We start from the raw sequence: 16,574 nt of genomic DNA on the forward strand, positions 1-16,574 counted from the left end.
TCTAAATTTTCTTTTAAAATGTTCAAATATTTAAATTTATCCATTGTGGTTTCCACGAACACCAAATTTCCCACACCTCCAGCTGCCATTAAACCCCACATCATCACTGACCCACCACCGTGTTTCACACAGTTGCTTTTATATTCTTTAACTGCAACGCTGTGTTTTCTCTACGCCACACACAACGTCTTCCATCCGACCCAAAAATATTAAATTTACTTCCGTCAGTAAAAATAACTGATTTCCAGAAGTCGTCAGGCTTGTCTACATATTTTTTTGGCATATTCTAATCGCTGTTTTATGTTCTATCTTGATATAAAGCGATTTTTTTCGTGGAACACATGCCTTTTACTGGTTGTCATGAAGAAAGTTTCGTACCGTTTGTGCGTTTAAAGTGACATTTTAATCTTTTTTAATATTTTTAGCTATTTCCACAGCACTTGTTTTGGGTTCCAGCTTAACCAACAGGTCGATCTTTCCTCCCAACCGAGCATCTATGATTTTTTTCCGACCTCTACGGCAATTGAGAGTGATCCCGATTTTTTTTTTTGTAATTTTGTATCACATATTGGACAGATGGTTTTGATAAAGCCAATTTTTCGGTGGTATCCTCACCAATATTCCGCCATTCTTGAATAATGACATCTTTTAGCATTTGCTTGTTATTCTATGCTGTCGAATTTTTGTTTCTAAAATACCCCATAAATGTTCTATGGGATTTAAATCTGGGCTCTGGACGGTAATCCACCTGCATGCTCAAATTAGTGGCGCTAGCTTTTAAACTTTCTTTTAAAATGTTCAAAAATACTTAAATTTATCCATTGTGGTTTCCACGAACACCAAATTTCCCACACCTCCAGCTGCCATTAAACCCCACACCATCACTGACCCACGACCGTGTTTCACACAGTTGCTTTTATATTCATTAACTGAAACGCGGTGTTTTCTCTACGCCACATAAAACGTCTTCCATCCGACCCAAAAATATTAAATTTACTTTCGTCAGTAAAAATAACTGATTTCCAGAAGTCGTCAGGCTTGTCTACATATTTTTTGGCGTATTCTTATCACTGTTTTATGTTCTTTTTTGATATAAAGTTTTTTTTTTCGTGGAACACATGCCTTGGTTCCAGCTTAACCATCAGGACGATCTTTCTTCCCAATCCAGCGTCTATAACTTTTTTCCGACCTCTACCTGGGGCAATTGGACAGATGATTTTGGTCCTGTAACATTTTTAGACATTTCAAGATAACTTTTTCCTTCATTATGCAGTTTAAAAATCAATTCTTTGATGGCAATAGAAATCTTAGAATGATTTTTATTATTTTATTACACAGACAAATTACTTAAAAGACTGGGAAATTGTCTTATTTTATCTCAACTTCAAAAAATTAAAGATCCGTTATGTTAGAGAAATTAATATTTCTCTCAGGGCAATGATCCGATTGAATAAAAACATCAAAATGAAAGAACCGTTATACAAGATTTAGTCGTACGGACAATTGTTTTAGGTATTTTTTGACGTCTTCTTTAGTTTTTTTTTTTTTTTTTTGTATAAAATTATAGTAAAACATGTTTATTTAATTATTAGTTTGCGATTATTATAAAGAATTGTTGTACTTTTAAAACAAAATTTACTTCACTCGAATCGAGTAATTATTTTTCGAATAATAATCGAATATATTTTTAGTTGTTGAGACAGTGTACATAAATAAATAAAATATGGTATGTTCCAGTACTGCAAGAATCTACTAATATTTACTATTTTTCTCGATAGCGCATAAAGGAAAAAATGTTATCGTAGTAAAAAATAGTAGCTTCTTGCAGGTTCTGGAACAGAGCGATAAATTGATAACGGAAAAAAGTATATTATGTGACTGTATCCAAGTTTTGAAAATAGCAATAATGAATAATGGACTCATCTCATTTCCTCGATTGGATCTTGCATGTTGTATTCGGTGGAACAGCTATGATGGTATTTGTTTTTGAAAATAATCTTGTGCATATATAATAAAGATCTCATATGGAGAAGGGAGTTGAAACTGATACCGTAAACAAAACAAGAGTACTGGGACATATGCTGAGTTCTTCTGAGATCATAAACATAATGTATAATGCTATTGAAAGCCACATTTAGTTTACGTCTACACACAGAATCACAGTTGGTAAGTCAACTTTATATTTATTCTGAAAGTTTCAAAGCTCAAAGCTTGACATAGAACACCTTCTTCATAATCGAATAAATTTTGACTTTGTTCAATTAATTATCAATTCTCCTAGTGACTTGGACGAAAATAGTTTGTTGTCAACATTTGTAAAGAATTTCCAATTGATAAACTTAAACAGGGCTAATATTTGTTTGGAAATCCTTTTCGTATGATGACTTTTGCACATTTTTTGCCCAATGCACTGACGAGTGCGCAGGAGTGATTTTATACCAATTGTCATTTATAATTTCTCACGCGGAAGCATAGTTTTCATGGTTTTCTAACAACATATGATACCCAAAGATTTTCAATGGGGTTTAGATCGAGGATTTGTGCTGGCCGTTTAAAGATTTTAACATAATTAGCAGAAATCCAGTCCTTTTTTTACTACTCATGAACAGTATTTGGGGTCGTTGTCCTGTTGAAATATGCAGGCTAGCGAAAAATCATAGGCATAGTCGTTTAATATGTGTTATTCCAGGATATTCTTGTACATAATACCGGTCATTTCGACTTCTATTGATGCCGTAAAACACCCCCTTACCATAACTGAAGAACACCCATGCCAAACTGTTTTCACGAATTTATAAATCCTGTAGTGGAGGACATCTAACATAAGGTTTATCATTTCCGAATACATTGAATTTAAATTCATCGCTCCAAACAATTAATTGCTCAGGGGGACGCATTTTGGGAAAAAATGTGTAATGTGTGGCAAAAATTGTAAAAAAACTTCTGGAACACAACTAATATTTATCAGGTAGTTTTTGTAATATTTTTACATTTATTCCTTCATAAGTTTTCTGTAAAATATGATGAAATTGACTTTTTTGAGCTCTTCAGGAGATAGTCTCTTAGGCGATCATATCAGTGAGTGCATCCCGAGTCCGAACGGTGTGTCTGAAGACACCACTCGTAGATACGTTTTACATGGCTGAAATAGTTAGGAAATGTTGCCTACATTACGCTGAGGGGTATATTTTCCAGAGTTGAAATGTGACGTTGTCCGGCCTGGGAGTCGAAAAACACTTCCACTACTAAAGAATTTCTGAAAAAATAATTATTATTTTTTAACTAATCCATGATTTTTAACTAAATAGTTTTTTATTCAAACAACTAATATAAAATATTTCTTTACCCTGCGTTTACACATGACAGGACAGTTGAGTATATGTATTGATTGTCAAAAACCAAAAACTTGCCTGTGTGACGTAGGCGAATAAAATTATGAATGAAAAACGTCGATTTCTTTTTATTTTCCATTCACATATTTAATTTTTGTTTCTGTTCTTTTGTTTTCAACACATTTCAATTATTATTTCACTTATTTTTACAAAAATGTCAAAAATTTGTTAACCCGACTGTCTGTGAAATAATGATGGTCAGCTGGAAGACAGCCGACATATGTAAGTATTGGTCTGTTCCCGTACTTTATAAAGTGGTAAAAGTTGTAAAAGGCGTAAACGATTTTTATATAAATTTTGTGTACGGGAATGCAAAATGTGTAAAGGTGGTAAAAATTGTAAAAACTTTTTAGTTCTGGAACAGAGCATATGTGTTAGTAAGTAATATGCTGTTTATATTAGAGCTTTTTGCAGGGTTAACCTTCTTTATGAGGATTTGTTTGAAATATAAGCAATGGAATTGACATTTAAAACCCAGTCGGTTTGTTAAATCCAGTTATATATAAACGGGGTATAAAAGTTGTATTTGAAGACAAACTGTCTGGTGTAAACTCCTAGTAATCAATTACCATACTTTTTCTGCTTCACAAAATCGTTTAATGGGCCATTTTGCCAATTATCAGCGATAAAAATTATTTAGTACAAAAAATAGCATTTTCTCTACATTTCCCTTTAAACAACTCAATGGCAACCCTACATTACATGACGGAAAAGATAAAAACCAATGAGAAGAGAAATATATTCATTCTCTGGGATAAAAACATGCGCTCTATTTGCTGCAATATTTAGTCTGGCAATGCTGGGTCTGACACATTCACAAAGGGCCAAACAGATTAGGCTCCAATCTGTACTATATGTGGAGAACATGTTGATGAATGTTTTTTATGTTTCAACGTGTGGGGAAAACTTAATGGCAGAGAAAAAAAAACGGTGGGGTGTGGAGCTCGGGAATAATACGCATTGTAAATCATCTCTTTTTTGGTCGATGTTGTTGCTGTTGTTTTAATTGAATTAAGTTTTAAAAGATTCCATACATTATGAACAACAAACACAATATTTGACGACTCTGAATGGGTTGGTTTTTGTTTCAAACACTCCTTCGCCGCTTCACATAATAAAAAAGCGCTGTTGCTCTACGCTCTACTACAACAACTTTTGTTCTAATTAATCTGTCATTTTACTCTTTACATTTTGTTTTAGTACCCACAGTTGCGACAAATTTAGTACCTGTATACTAAAACAATAATAACAACAACAACAGTAGCAACAGCAAAGAAAAACAATTAAAATCAATAAAAACCCTCCAACATTCCCATTGCCACCACTCTCCCTGCCCATCCTTTTAAGTAAACAACAACAACAAATGCCACAATGTTTGTACTTGTGTTTTAGTGAAACCAATTTACAAAAACAAGCCAGTGTCTTCTATAGCTCTCCATATCTACGGGTAGGGTATATACCTAATACACTAACCGCGTGACGCGAAATGCAGAATGCATCGCTTGGTAACGGGGCATAATGAAACAGAATAAAAAACTGGCCAAGAGCAGCCAATTGACAACAGCAGCAACAGAATCAACAGAAATACCAGCAGGCGACTGCTTGCCTGGTAATAGTAGTGGTATGAATACAGATGGAATGCTTCACAAAAGCTGCTGCTGGCTGCCAGCTGTAATAGCAGTTGCACAGTGGTAACTTGGGATGAAATAAAGGTAGGTAGTTTGGATTATGGGTGTTATGAATGTTGACCACTTGTTTTTTTTTCATTTTAGATTAGGGAGTTAAGCTGGGTCTTACTTTAAAAATAAAAAGTAAACACATCACAACAAAACTGCCAAAGTGAATTAGGGAGTTATGTTACTGCACTGTTTCTGGGAAATTTTGTGTGTACAAAAAGTTGAGCTACGTGAAAGGTGAATGACAATGGTATCCTCGGAATTCGGAAATAAAATGTGTACATCACAATTAAATTTACCGCTTCATGGGAATATTCGAAAACGAGGTAGTGACTCAAAAACGTTACATGGCGAAACTCCACACATTGTAATTACAACAGAATTATAGTTGTGGTTAAAGACAAAACATCTTGGCTCTAGATTCATCCCGGTACATGAAGAAACAATAGCCACAGAGCGGATAAAGCTTGAATTTCTCAAAATCATTCTTATTTGCGGTAAAACCAAACGACCAAAGGCAAGAACAAAAATATAAAGATACAAATCTTTATTAAAAGTGCAAAGAAAATAAGTAAAAAAGTGTCAGTCGGCTTTGCCGACAGATATATACCCTCAGCCAATGTGAAGCGAAACTTTCACCTCCGGACAGATCGAATGTATTTAAGGTCTCTTCAGAATTTTGTGGCCCTTTTTGGACATTTGAACTTGCCGACAAAAATGTGGATGAGGAATTTACTGCACTAAGACACAAATGTTGAACTTTTGTAGGGCAGGTACCCTTAGGGAGGACCTATATCGACCATTTTAGAAGTTAAACTAAATTTTGACAAAATATTAGGAGATCCAAAGTTTGGACCAAATTGGTTGCCCCATTCTTCAAGTGATATCGTCCTAGCATTTTAGTGATATTTTTTAAATATTGGGGAGAAGTACCGAAAGTTGTGGACCGGTATTGCCCCATGAAACTAAGTAGGATATAATATGACGAAGACCAAATGTTGGACCAAATCGGTTGAACAGTTCGAGATTTATCGTGCTCTCCGACCGCCACATATGGTGACATAGGGGTTTTTTACACATTTCGGGCTGTTTTCCCAAGAAATGTGGACTTGCCCCTAAAAAAACTTTTACCGTCGTAATGGAGGTAGCGAATGCAAATCGCTTCAACAAAAACCAAAGTGATTCGAGAGCAGGTCGTAAAGTGAACTTATCCGAAATTTTGTGTGAGAGGTACCAGAAGGAGTAGACAAATATAGTCCATATTCGAAACTGATCTATATCTGGTAGTTATATTAGGATATGCAAAGTCTGGATTACATCGGTCACTCCCTTTAAGAGTTATCGTGCGCACAGTTTTCCGAACATTTTTGAGGTACCTGAAGGATTGGACCGATATGGCTTATCTTCAAATTTAAACTATGTTTGGACAAAATATTACGAAGCCCAAATTTTGGACCGAATAGGCACATCCCCGTTCGAGAGTTATCTTGCGCTCCAACCACTACACACGGTGTTATAGGGGCTTTTTGCATCTTTCAGGCTATTTTCTCAGGAAGTATGGACTTGCCCCTGATAAAACTTGTTCCGTCGTATGGGGGGAAGTGAATACAAGTTGTTGCAACAAAAATCAAAGCGATTCGAGAGCTGGTCCTAAACTGAACTTATCCGAAATTTTGTGTGGGATGTACCTGAAGAAGTGGATCGATTGAGTCCATTTTGGAACCTCATCTAGTTTAGTAGAAATTTCACGATGTGCAAAGTATTGGTCAAATCGGTTATTTCCTTCAAGAGTTATCGTGCGCACAAATTTTCCGAACATTTTCGATCTTTTGTGGAGGAACTTAACTAAGTTTGGACAAAATATTACGAAAGCTAAATTTTGGATCGAATCGGTTGATCCGTTCGAGAGTTATCGTGCGCTCCAGCCAGCCAGACAGACGGACGGACATGGCTAGATCGACTCCAAATTGTCTGAAACGCATTTCGTCCAAACATACTTGGGGTCTAAAACCATTATTTCGATGAGGCACATTTTCATCGTATCAAAGTGTATATACCCTCTTTAGCCTAAAGGCTGAGGGTATAAAAAGACCTCTTCAAGGCATTCTAGATGCAACCAAACATCACTTGAGACAGCAGAAGACTTTTGGAGTACTTCTACAGGGAAGAGATGACTTCTTGAGGGCTTCTATAGGCAGCAGAAGACGATTTGAGTTCTTCTGAGAACAGTAGAATAATTCTTGTGTGTTCTTGAGACAGCAGAAGGCCTCTTGGGTTATTCTAGAGGCAACATTAGACATCTTATAAGCGATATAAAGATAAAAGAAGACCTCTTCAAGGCATTCTAGATGCAACCAGGCATCACTTGAGACAACAGAAGACTTCTAGAGTACTTCTACAGGGAAGAGATGACTTCTTGAGGGATTCTATAGACAGCAGAAGACTACTTGAGGTCTTCTGAGAACAGTAGAAGAATTCTTGTGTCTTCTTGAGACAGCAGAAGGCCTCTTGGGTTGTTCTAGAGGCAACATTAGACATCTTAAACTCTTATAGAGATAAAAGAAGACCTCTTCAGGGCATTCTAGATGCAACCAAACATCATGTGAGACAACAGAAGACTTCTGGAGTACTTCTACAGGGAAGTGATGACATCTTGAGGGCTTCTATAGACAGCAAAAGACTTCTTGAGTTCTTCTAAGAAGGCCTATTAAGATCTTTAATAGACAGTAGAAGAACTCTTGTGTCTTCTTGAGACAGCAGAAGTCCTCTTGGGTTGTTCTAGAGGCAAAAGTAGACATCTTAAATTCTTCAAAGCCTTTTAGGTACAACAAAATTTCTTTTGGCGCATTCAATAAACAGGAGAAGACTTCAGGAGTCTTTCTACACACAAGAGATGACTTCTTGAGTTATTCTATAGATATCAGAAAACCGCTTAAGTTCTTTTAGAAACAACAGAAGACACCTTGAAGGTCTTCCCGTGCCAACGGAAAACCTCTTGTGGTCGTCTGAGACAATAGAACATCGCTTGAGGCCTTCTTTAGACATAAGATGACCTTATAAGGGTCACTGCAGACAACAGAAGATCCATTTAAGTATTTTAGAGCAAACAGAAGATCTGTTGTGGTCTTCTATAGAGAGAACATCAAATGAAGTCTTCGGAAGACAGTAGAAGATCTTTCGAGGTCTTCTAGAGGCCACAGGAGACCTCCTTTAAATCTTCTAGACATAACAGAGTACGTATTGATGCCTTTTATAGACATTAGAAGACTACTTGGGGTTTTCTAAAGACAACGTTAAGTGCACTTAAGACCTTCTATAAACATAGGAAGACCTCTTGAGGTCCTTTACAGAAAACAGAACGCTTGAAAGTTTGTTAGAGACAAAAAAGGAAACTTTGAGGTCTTCTACAGACCACAGAAGACTTGTTAAGGGTATTCTATAGGCCAAATAAGATCTTTTGAGGTCTGCTAGAGGCAACAGAAGACTTGTAAGTCTTCTACATACATACATAGATAGAAGAAGACCTCTTGATTCCTTCTAGAAGACCTCTTGAGGTTTTCAGAGAAATTATATGATTATAGAGGAAATATGGAAAGTGTATTAGAGACAAATGAAGATCCCTTGTGGTCATCTATACACCACATGAAACTTCTTAAGGGTCTTCCATAGACAACAGAAGCCCTAAGGAGGACTTCTAGATACATCAGTATAACGCTTGGTCTACTGTAGACAGAAGAGGCCTTATAGATACAACTACAGCAGCAATGTGCTTTACGTGTGCATACGTGTGCTTCTGTCCGTCTGCTCTTTGCTCCGGAGCATAGGCAATGTACAATGCCGTACTAAAGACCTCTTGAGGTCTTCTACAGGCAATATAAGTCCTTTTAAGTTCTTCTATAAACCAGAACAGACCTCTTGAAGACTTCTCGTGTCAACAGAATACCTTCTGAAGTCGTCTAGAGACGATATAATACCGCTTGAGATCTTCTATAGACAACACAAGACCTCTTGAAGCCCTCTAGATGCAACAGAAATCCGCTTGGGCTTTTCCATAGACCACGAAAGGTATTCTTGGGCAATGTGCTTTACGTAGCATAAGCAATGTACAATGCCGTACTAAAGGCCTCTTGAGGTCTTCTAAAGGCAACCTAAGTCCTTTTAAGTTCTTCTATAAACCAGAACAGACCTCAGGAGTCCTTCTACAGACAAGAGATGACTTCTTGAGTTATTCTATAGATATCAGAAGACCTCTTAAGTTCTTCTAGAAACAACAGAAGACACCTTGAAGGCATTCCCGAGCCAACGGAAAACCTCTTGTGGTCGTCTGGATACAACAAAATTCCACTAGAGGCCTTCTAGGGACCTTTTTAGGTGACAATTTGCAAACACATTTTAATACCATTTACACAAAAGTTTTTCATAAATGTGTCTAGCATTTTACTCAGAAGCTTTTCCACCGCCAAAGAATATGATGTTTGTCAAATTGGGCATCGAGAACTCAAACAATCGCTTCAATTGTTCCGATAAATATTAACAAATAAAACTTCATATCCAAATTAAATGATAATATCATTTGACATATCGCAAACAAACATAAATAATGCACATAGCTCTAAACATTTGCTTGTTAAACTAAGCGTATAAAAACTGATAACTGATTTAAAATTGTAAATATTTGAATTCTATGATAAATAACAATCCGTTAAAGCACTTCTTTAAGATATACACATTAGAAAAAAACAAGAAAAGGAAATAAGTTATCTGAAAAGGCATTGGTTTTGCGTCAATTATTTAAACAAATATTTGTGGGAAACGGTAGGTAGATGGATGAATGAATGCCAGTAGAGTGGCTCTCAAATCTAGTGGTTCGATGACTGTTGTCTGTTGTTGCATATCTGCAGTTTCAAACAAAAAACCCAATTCTTCTCAATCCATAAGAAGAATGGAATCGATTGATAGTAAGCTAGAGGGGGTTTGTGATCACTTGATTTTTATGGAAAAGGTGATCGCTCATTTTTCGACAAGTGTTGTTAACGGCGGCAGCGGCAATCGGCAAAGTCTTAACATGCCTATACACACATTGATATTTGTTGTGTGTGTTTGGGAAGAAATGTTTGTTGTTTAGATTCTAAAACTTTAGAATATAGTATATTAAGTGAATGGGGTGTGATAAGAAATGATTTCCAAGTTGTATTGTTTGGTGGAAGGGAAATTGAGAGGGTACTCAATCTAATCATTTGCCCCGTTTGATAAGAAGAAAGTATATTTATTTATACCATAAACAAGGTACCTAATTATTTGGCCACTTTTATGTGTTTCCATGAGGTTGATAGTAATTGGTGTGTGTGTGTGTGTGTCGTACTTTAAAATTAACCCTCATCCCCCAACATTATTGGGTATAAGATTAAATGGTGTCTGGTCTCTCGTTCAAACTCGCTCTCTCCCATAAAAATCATATGAAATATTTTATGAGTTTTATATAATCCTCCAAAAATATGTGAAACTTAATTTATGATTTAATTTTGATGAATTTGCCAATATCGCCAAACTAATTCGATTTAAAGCGATTCGAAATCAAATCCGTTCGAATTACTAACAATTTTCAGTTATTGCGAATTTTTTTGTTTGATTCGAAAACAAAAATGAATCGAATATTTTTTTCAAAAATCGAAGATTGGTAATAATTCGAACTAATTTCATTTCGGAGTCCTAGAAAAACTGGACATTATGTTCCCACAAACATCTCCGATGGGACAAGGGAGACTTCTCCTGTGACAATGGGTGCAACTCTATTCATATTAGCCCAATGATATGGGATCCAACCACATTTTAGCCGACACCACTGGAAACATTTAGAAAATGTCTGAGAATCGAACAGAATGTAAGGTGGCTGTGCTTACCACAGCACCAGGGTGGACCACGTCGGTACCCTCGCCACTATAACGGACCGAACATGTTGACCATCGATAAAAATTTTCCGGTTATGCGGGATTTTTAAATTTCATGTTTTAAATCCGTGGTATATTGACATTGAATTGACAGCTTATGTTCCCTTTAGTCCTCTTGAGACAACAGAATACTCCCTCACGTCTTCCCGAGATAACAGAATACGTCTTGAAGTCTTTTAAGAGAGAACATTTGATATTTTGAGGACTTCTAAAGAGAACAGAAGATCTATTGAGGACTTCCAAAGACCAAAGAAAACTTCTGGAGTTTTTCTACATACATTAGAGGACATTTTGAGGGCTACTAAAGGCAACAGAAGACCGCTTAAGGTCTTCCACTGGCAACAGAAGTTCTCTTGAGTTCTTACATAGACATACAGAAGACAGCTTGAGGCCTTCTATAGACAAAAGAAGTCCTCTTAAGGGTCTACTATAGGCAACAGAAGACCAATTAAGTCTTTTAGAGAATACATACCTCTTATGATCTTGAGACTGATTGAGGCCTTCTATAGACATAAGAAGAATTCTTAAGGGTCTACTATAGGCAACAGAAGACCAATTTAAGTCTTTTAGAGAATACGGTCCTCTTGTGATCTTCTAAGGACAACAGAAGACCTTTCGAAGTCTTCTATAGGCTAGAGAAGATCTAATGAGTTTTTTTAAGACAGCAGAAGATCTTTCGAAGTCTTGCAGACTGCTATAGACAGCAGAATACATTTGATATTTTCTGGAGACAACAGAAGATATCTTGAGGTCTTCTAACGACATCTCTTGAGTTCTTCTACATCTTGAGGGCTTAAAACGGCAGCAAAAGACCGCTTAAGGTCTTCTACAGGCAACAAAAGTTGTCTTGAGTTCTTTCATAGACAACAGAACACCGCTCGAGGCCTTCTTTAGACATAAGAAGTCTTTTAGAGACAACAGAAGTCTTGTTGTAGTCTTCCATAGAGAGAATATCAAAAGAAGTCTTCGGAAGACAGCAGAGGATCTTTCGAGGACTTCTAGAGACAACGGGAGACCTCCTTTAAATCTTCTAGACATAACAGAGTACCTCTTTATGCCTTCTATAGACATCAAAAGACTACTTGAGGTTTTCTAAAGTCAACGTTAAGACCGCTTAAGGCCTTCTATAAACATAGGAAGACCTCTTGAGGTTCTTTACAGAAAATATAACGCTTGAAGGTTTGTTAGAGACAAAAAAGGAACCCTTGAGGTCTTCCATAAACCACCGAAGACTTGTTAAGGTTATTCCATAGGCAAAATATGATCTTTTGAGGTCTGCTTGAGACAACAGAAGAAGACTTGTAGGTCTTCTACATACATAGATAGAAGAAGACGTCTTGATTCCTTCAAGAAGACCTCTTGATTCCTTCAAGAAGACCTCTTGATGTTTTTCAGAGAAATTAGAGGAACTATGGAAAGTGTATTAGAGACAAATGAAGATCCCTTGTGGTCATCTATACACCACATGAAACTTCTTAAGGGTCTTCCATAGACAACAGAAGCCCAAAGGAGGACTTCTAGATACATCAGTATAACATTTGAGGTATACTGTAGACAGAAGAGGCCTTATAGATTCAACTAAAGAAGTAATGTGCTTTACGTGTGCTTCTGTCCTTCTGCTCTTTGCTCCGGAGCATAGGAAATGTACAATGCCGTACTAAAGGCCTCTTGAGGTCTTCTAAAGGCAACATAAATCCTTTAAAGTTCTTCTATAAACCAGAACAGACCTCTTGAAGGCTTCTCGAGTCAACAGAATAACTCCTGAAGTCGTCTAGAGACGATATAATACCGCTTGATATCTTCTATACACAACACAATACCTCTTGAAGTCCTCTAGATGCAACAGAAATCCGCTTGAGCTTTTCCATAGACCACGAAAGGTATTCTTGGGTTTCTAGAAATAATAAAATATCTCTCGAGGTTTCATTGGCGACACATAAAAGGAATGGCCAAATGTTCGATGAAAAGCTCAAGTAGAAAAAGTCTAGAAAGATGCCAGTAAAAGCGGTACACAACCCCGAGCCGCTAGGGGAATCTATTCTACATTCGAGATAAAGAACAGATTCACCCTTAGCCAACTTGACAATGTCGTGTGGATGGATAGCGCTTTGCCTTTTAGATAAATGAGAATTGGCATAAGAAGGATTTACACTCGACCTCCCGATTCTTTTGAAATTTTTATCACAGATATGTCAACAATATATATTTCTCTTCTATGGAAGTCCATACTTCTCGAGATATAGACCTTGCCTTTCAAGTTCCAAAAAACAGCATAGCCGCGAAAGTCTTAAATCGCCGTCCAAAGCCAGGCTATTGGGATATGCTTCTATTTTTTTAAGAACATTTCGTTGGCAAAATGTTAAAATATTAAATCCCCGGTCGAAGGGCGGCTTTATGGAAATATTCCAATTTATAGTTGTGGGGTAAGGTGCGATCTGCGATTTCTTTAAAATGTTTTCCACATATCTCCAACAATCCCGATTTCACTTTTACGTCTTTGATTATCACCATGATCCCAAAATGACTTGGATGGATGTCATATTTTGTTCATTGCTATCTACAGTGGTCTTTTGACCATCTTAAAATATAATCCAAAAATATAAAATCTAATTCTTTAGTCCTTGCCTCGCAAACGGAATAAGTATAGTTTAAATGCTCCTCCTTTCATTGGTTTGTGGGCGAACATGCCCGAATAACAAGGACAGACTTCTTTCAAATAAATGTTAGTGTGCTCCGGCTATTCATTTTAATTGGCCCGATGGCTAGAATTATTGTAAAATAAATAAAAATAAAAAAGCAATGATACCGAGCCGTTACATTAAGGAATAATACTACCGATGAATGTCTTCCAGTAGTTCTGACTGCTTGGCGAGCATACCAACCGGGGACACCAACTATTTTTGTATTAAAAATTTAAATATATCGCTTTAGATATAACCAATTAATATTCGGAGCATTGATGGCTCATATTTTCTTGCCTTCGGGAAACATGTACATGCACACCGAGGTTTAGCTATACCTACCATATTAACAAGACTTGGGGAAGTCCCAAAACCAGAATTGATCTGCATTTCGTAGATTTGTATCTCATCATCTTCTTAGATTAGAGATATCAACAATTATTTTATAAATCTGCAATATATATGGTACATATTCCCATATACACGATACACACACACACATGTTCAACACCTTGCTTGCTGCACAAGACACAAGAGGCAGACAGACGGGAGAAAAACGAGAGAAAATTAGAGATGGCAACACGGCAAAAAAAGTTCCAACAAGAATAAGTCATCGGCAAAAATTTGTATAGAAAATTACGTCATCGTGTCGTCACATAAAAAAGAATTAAAAAAATAACGCAAATAGCCTCTAATTGCTACATTGCAAACCACAACGCAATACGGCGCAATAGACGAAAAAATAAAATAATTGTCAACAACATGGCTTATGAAGAATATAACACACTTTTGCAAAAATCAATTCAATTCCGGCAAAAATTCACACATAATTTCTTCTTTTCACAGCGTTCTTCTTCTCTTCACATAGTACATATAGAATTCTTTGGTCTCTTTTCTCACTACTTCTATGAGGATACCTCTTGCAAAATAAAGTCTGGATTTTTCTTTCTATATTTTGCAAAATGTTTTGTTCTTTTGAATTGGCGTTTTTCTATTTGTTCAAAACACTCGAAATGATTTAAAATTTTAATGGATTTTTAGAGTTCTTTCAACTCACCCAGTCAAATTGTTTGTTAATTAGGTGCGATAGAATTAGTCCACAAGAAACTCACTAGGGATACGCAAGTCGACTTTTGATTAATCGACAATTAATAGGAAAATGACTAATCGTAAGTCGTAATCGAATATTGGTTGTTCGAAAACCAAACCGCATAATTCCTAATCGAATTTCGATATTTCAGCAAAACGTGGTGCATCAGATTAGAGCTGGCAAAAAATCGATGACACTATCGATAATATCGATTATTATTTAAAAATTCAATAGCGATAGATAGTTTAGCCTATCGATATTATCGGAATAATTGAAATAATTAGAATATTATGCTATGTTTACATTTACGAAATCCACTCGATTTCATCTGTCAAATCCATAGGGTAAATGTCAAGAAATCCAATGGATATCAGATGAGATTTCATTTGACGTTTGAGCTATGGAATTGACAGATGAAATCGAGTGGATTTCGTAAATCTAAACTTAGCATAAACAACTGTTTTTATTTTATAAAAAATGTAAAAAAATTTACCGAAAAATGTGTACGTGTGTCTACGGACTTACATTCTTCCACACACATAACCGAAAAGCAGCTAATACCCCGTTTATATATAACCGGATTTAACAAACCGACTGGGTTTTAAATATCAATTCCATTGCTTATATTTCAAATAAATCCTCATAAAGAAGGTTAACCATGGTAGAATAATTCTTAGGTAGGACACAGCTAACAGCTGATTACAATTTTTTTCTTTTTATGGATTCTTCTGTCAAAAGCAGGGTTGACATTTCTTACTGTTGTTGACATTATACAATAATAAAGGTAGATGCATCGGTGAATTTTCCCAACAAAAACTTCACTGTAAGATATTATCTTAAAATTGAGAACAAGGACAACAAATTCTATTAGCATTGGCAAAGTTAAATTGGTTAATAGTGATACTTGCGAAATAACGATTTGTAAAATATTGATTTGAATTGAAATTAGTTCTGAAAGTACGGGAACGGAAAAACTACAAACATTGTAAAAATTCTAGCTGCAATGTCAACGTATGTGTATGCAAAGCAGATGCCCGCAATCTTGATGTTTGATCAGCCAAACTTGTAAAGTAGAAGATAATAGATTTCACTGTCGTAAGTTTGGGTATAACTTTTGCTATTTTTGGAAGTCTTTTCTAGCAGTACTGGAACAGACTAAATATTCTGCAGCATTGCTAATGATTTTTATATTTTACTTTATTTGGCGCTTTTATCATAAACAGTGAAGTTCTAAAATCCATATGTTTTTGTAAAATCGGCTAACTATGCAGATACATCTACCCTTATTATTGATGTATGCCATTTGACGTTTTAAGCCATGGCTACAGGGTTGTGTTTTTCAGCGATTTTCATACCTGGCCTACCTATAATTTATTGTACCATGAGGTTAACCCTGCAAAAGGCTATAATATAAACGCCGTGTAATAGCTGGTTTCCATTACGAAATCGAGTTGATTTCAAACTGTCAATTCCTTTGCTCAAACGTCAAATGAAATCGAATTGATTTCATTTGAGTTTTCATTTGACGTATACGCAAAGGAATTGACCGTTTGAAATCGACTCGATTTCGTAATATAAACCAGCTAGAACTTTGCAATTCTTGGCAAAAACATAAACAAACATTTGGTTATTAAAATAATTACAAGATAAAAAAGAGAAGAGATAACTAAATAAATTATGGAAAATGACTTATTTTGTAAAATAACTTATTTTTTAGTTTGTGATGATTGTTTTATTTCTAAGGTATCATATCCCAGCAAAAAGCGGCGCATGGAGTAGGAGGAACA

General features: G+C 36.0%; 1 protein-coding gene across 3 annotated transcripts in view; it reads right to left on the reverse strand.

The window, feature by feature from the left end:
* The window catches only part of 14-3-3zeta (tyrosine 3-monooxygenase/tryptophan 5-monooxygenase activation protein zeta), a 53,690-nt gene extending 38,780 nt beyond the window's left edge, over window positions 1-14,910 (reverse strand). Inside the window, exon 1 of one of the 3 annotated variants that reach the window (XM_073991653.1) lies at window positions 14,755-14,910. The gene's annotated coding sequence lies outside the window, so the exon portion shown is untranslated. Of the gene's footprint in view, window positions 1-14,614 lie in introns of all 3 variants that reach the window. The other 2 variants (XM_073991658.1, XM_073991656.1) reach the window with 2 other exon arrangements.
* Between the last annotated feature and the right edge of the window lie 1,664 nt (window positions 14,911-16,574).

This window comes from Musca autumnalis, unplaced genomic scaffold, assembly GCF_047663935.1.
Source record: "Musca autumnalis isolate F117 unplaced genomic scaffold, ASM4766393v1 scaffold_5, whole genome shotgun sequence".
In the NCBI taxonomy this organism is placed as follows: domain Eukaryota; kingdom Metazoa; phylum Arthropoda; class Insecta; order Diptera; family Muscidae; genus Musca; species Musca autumnalis.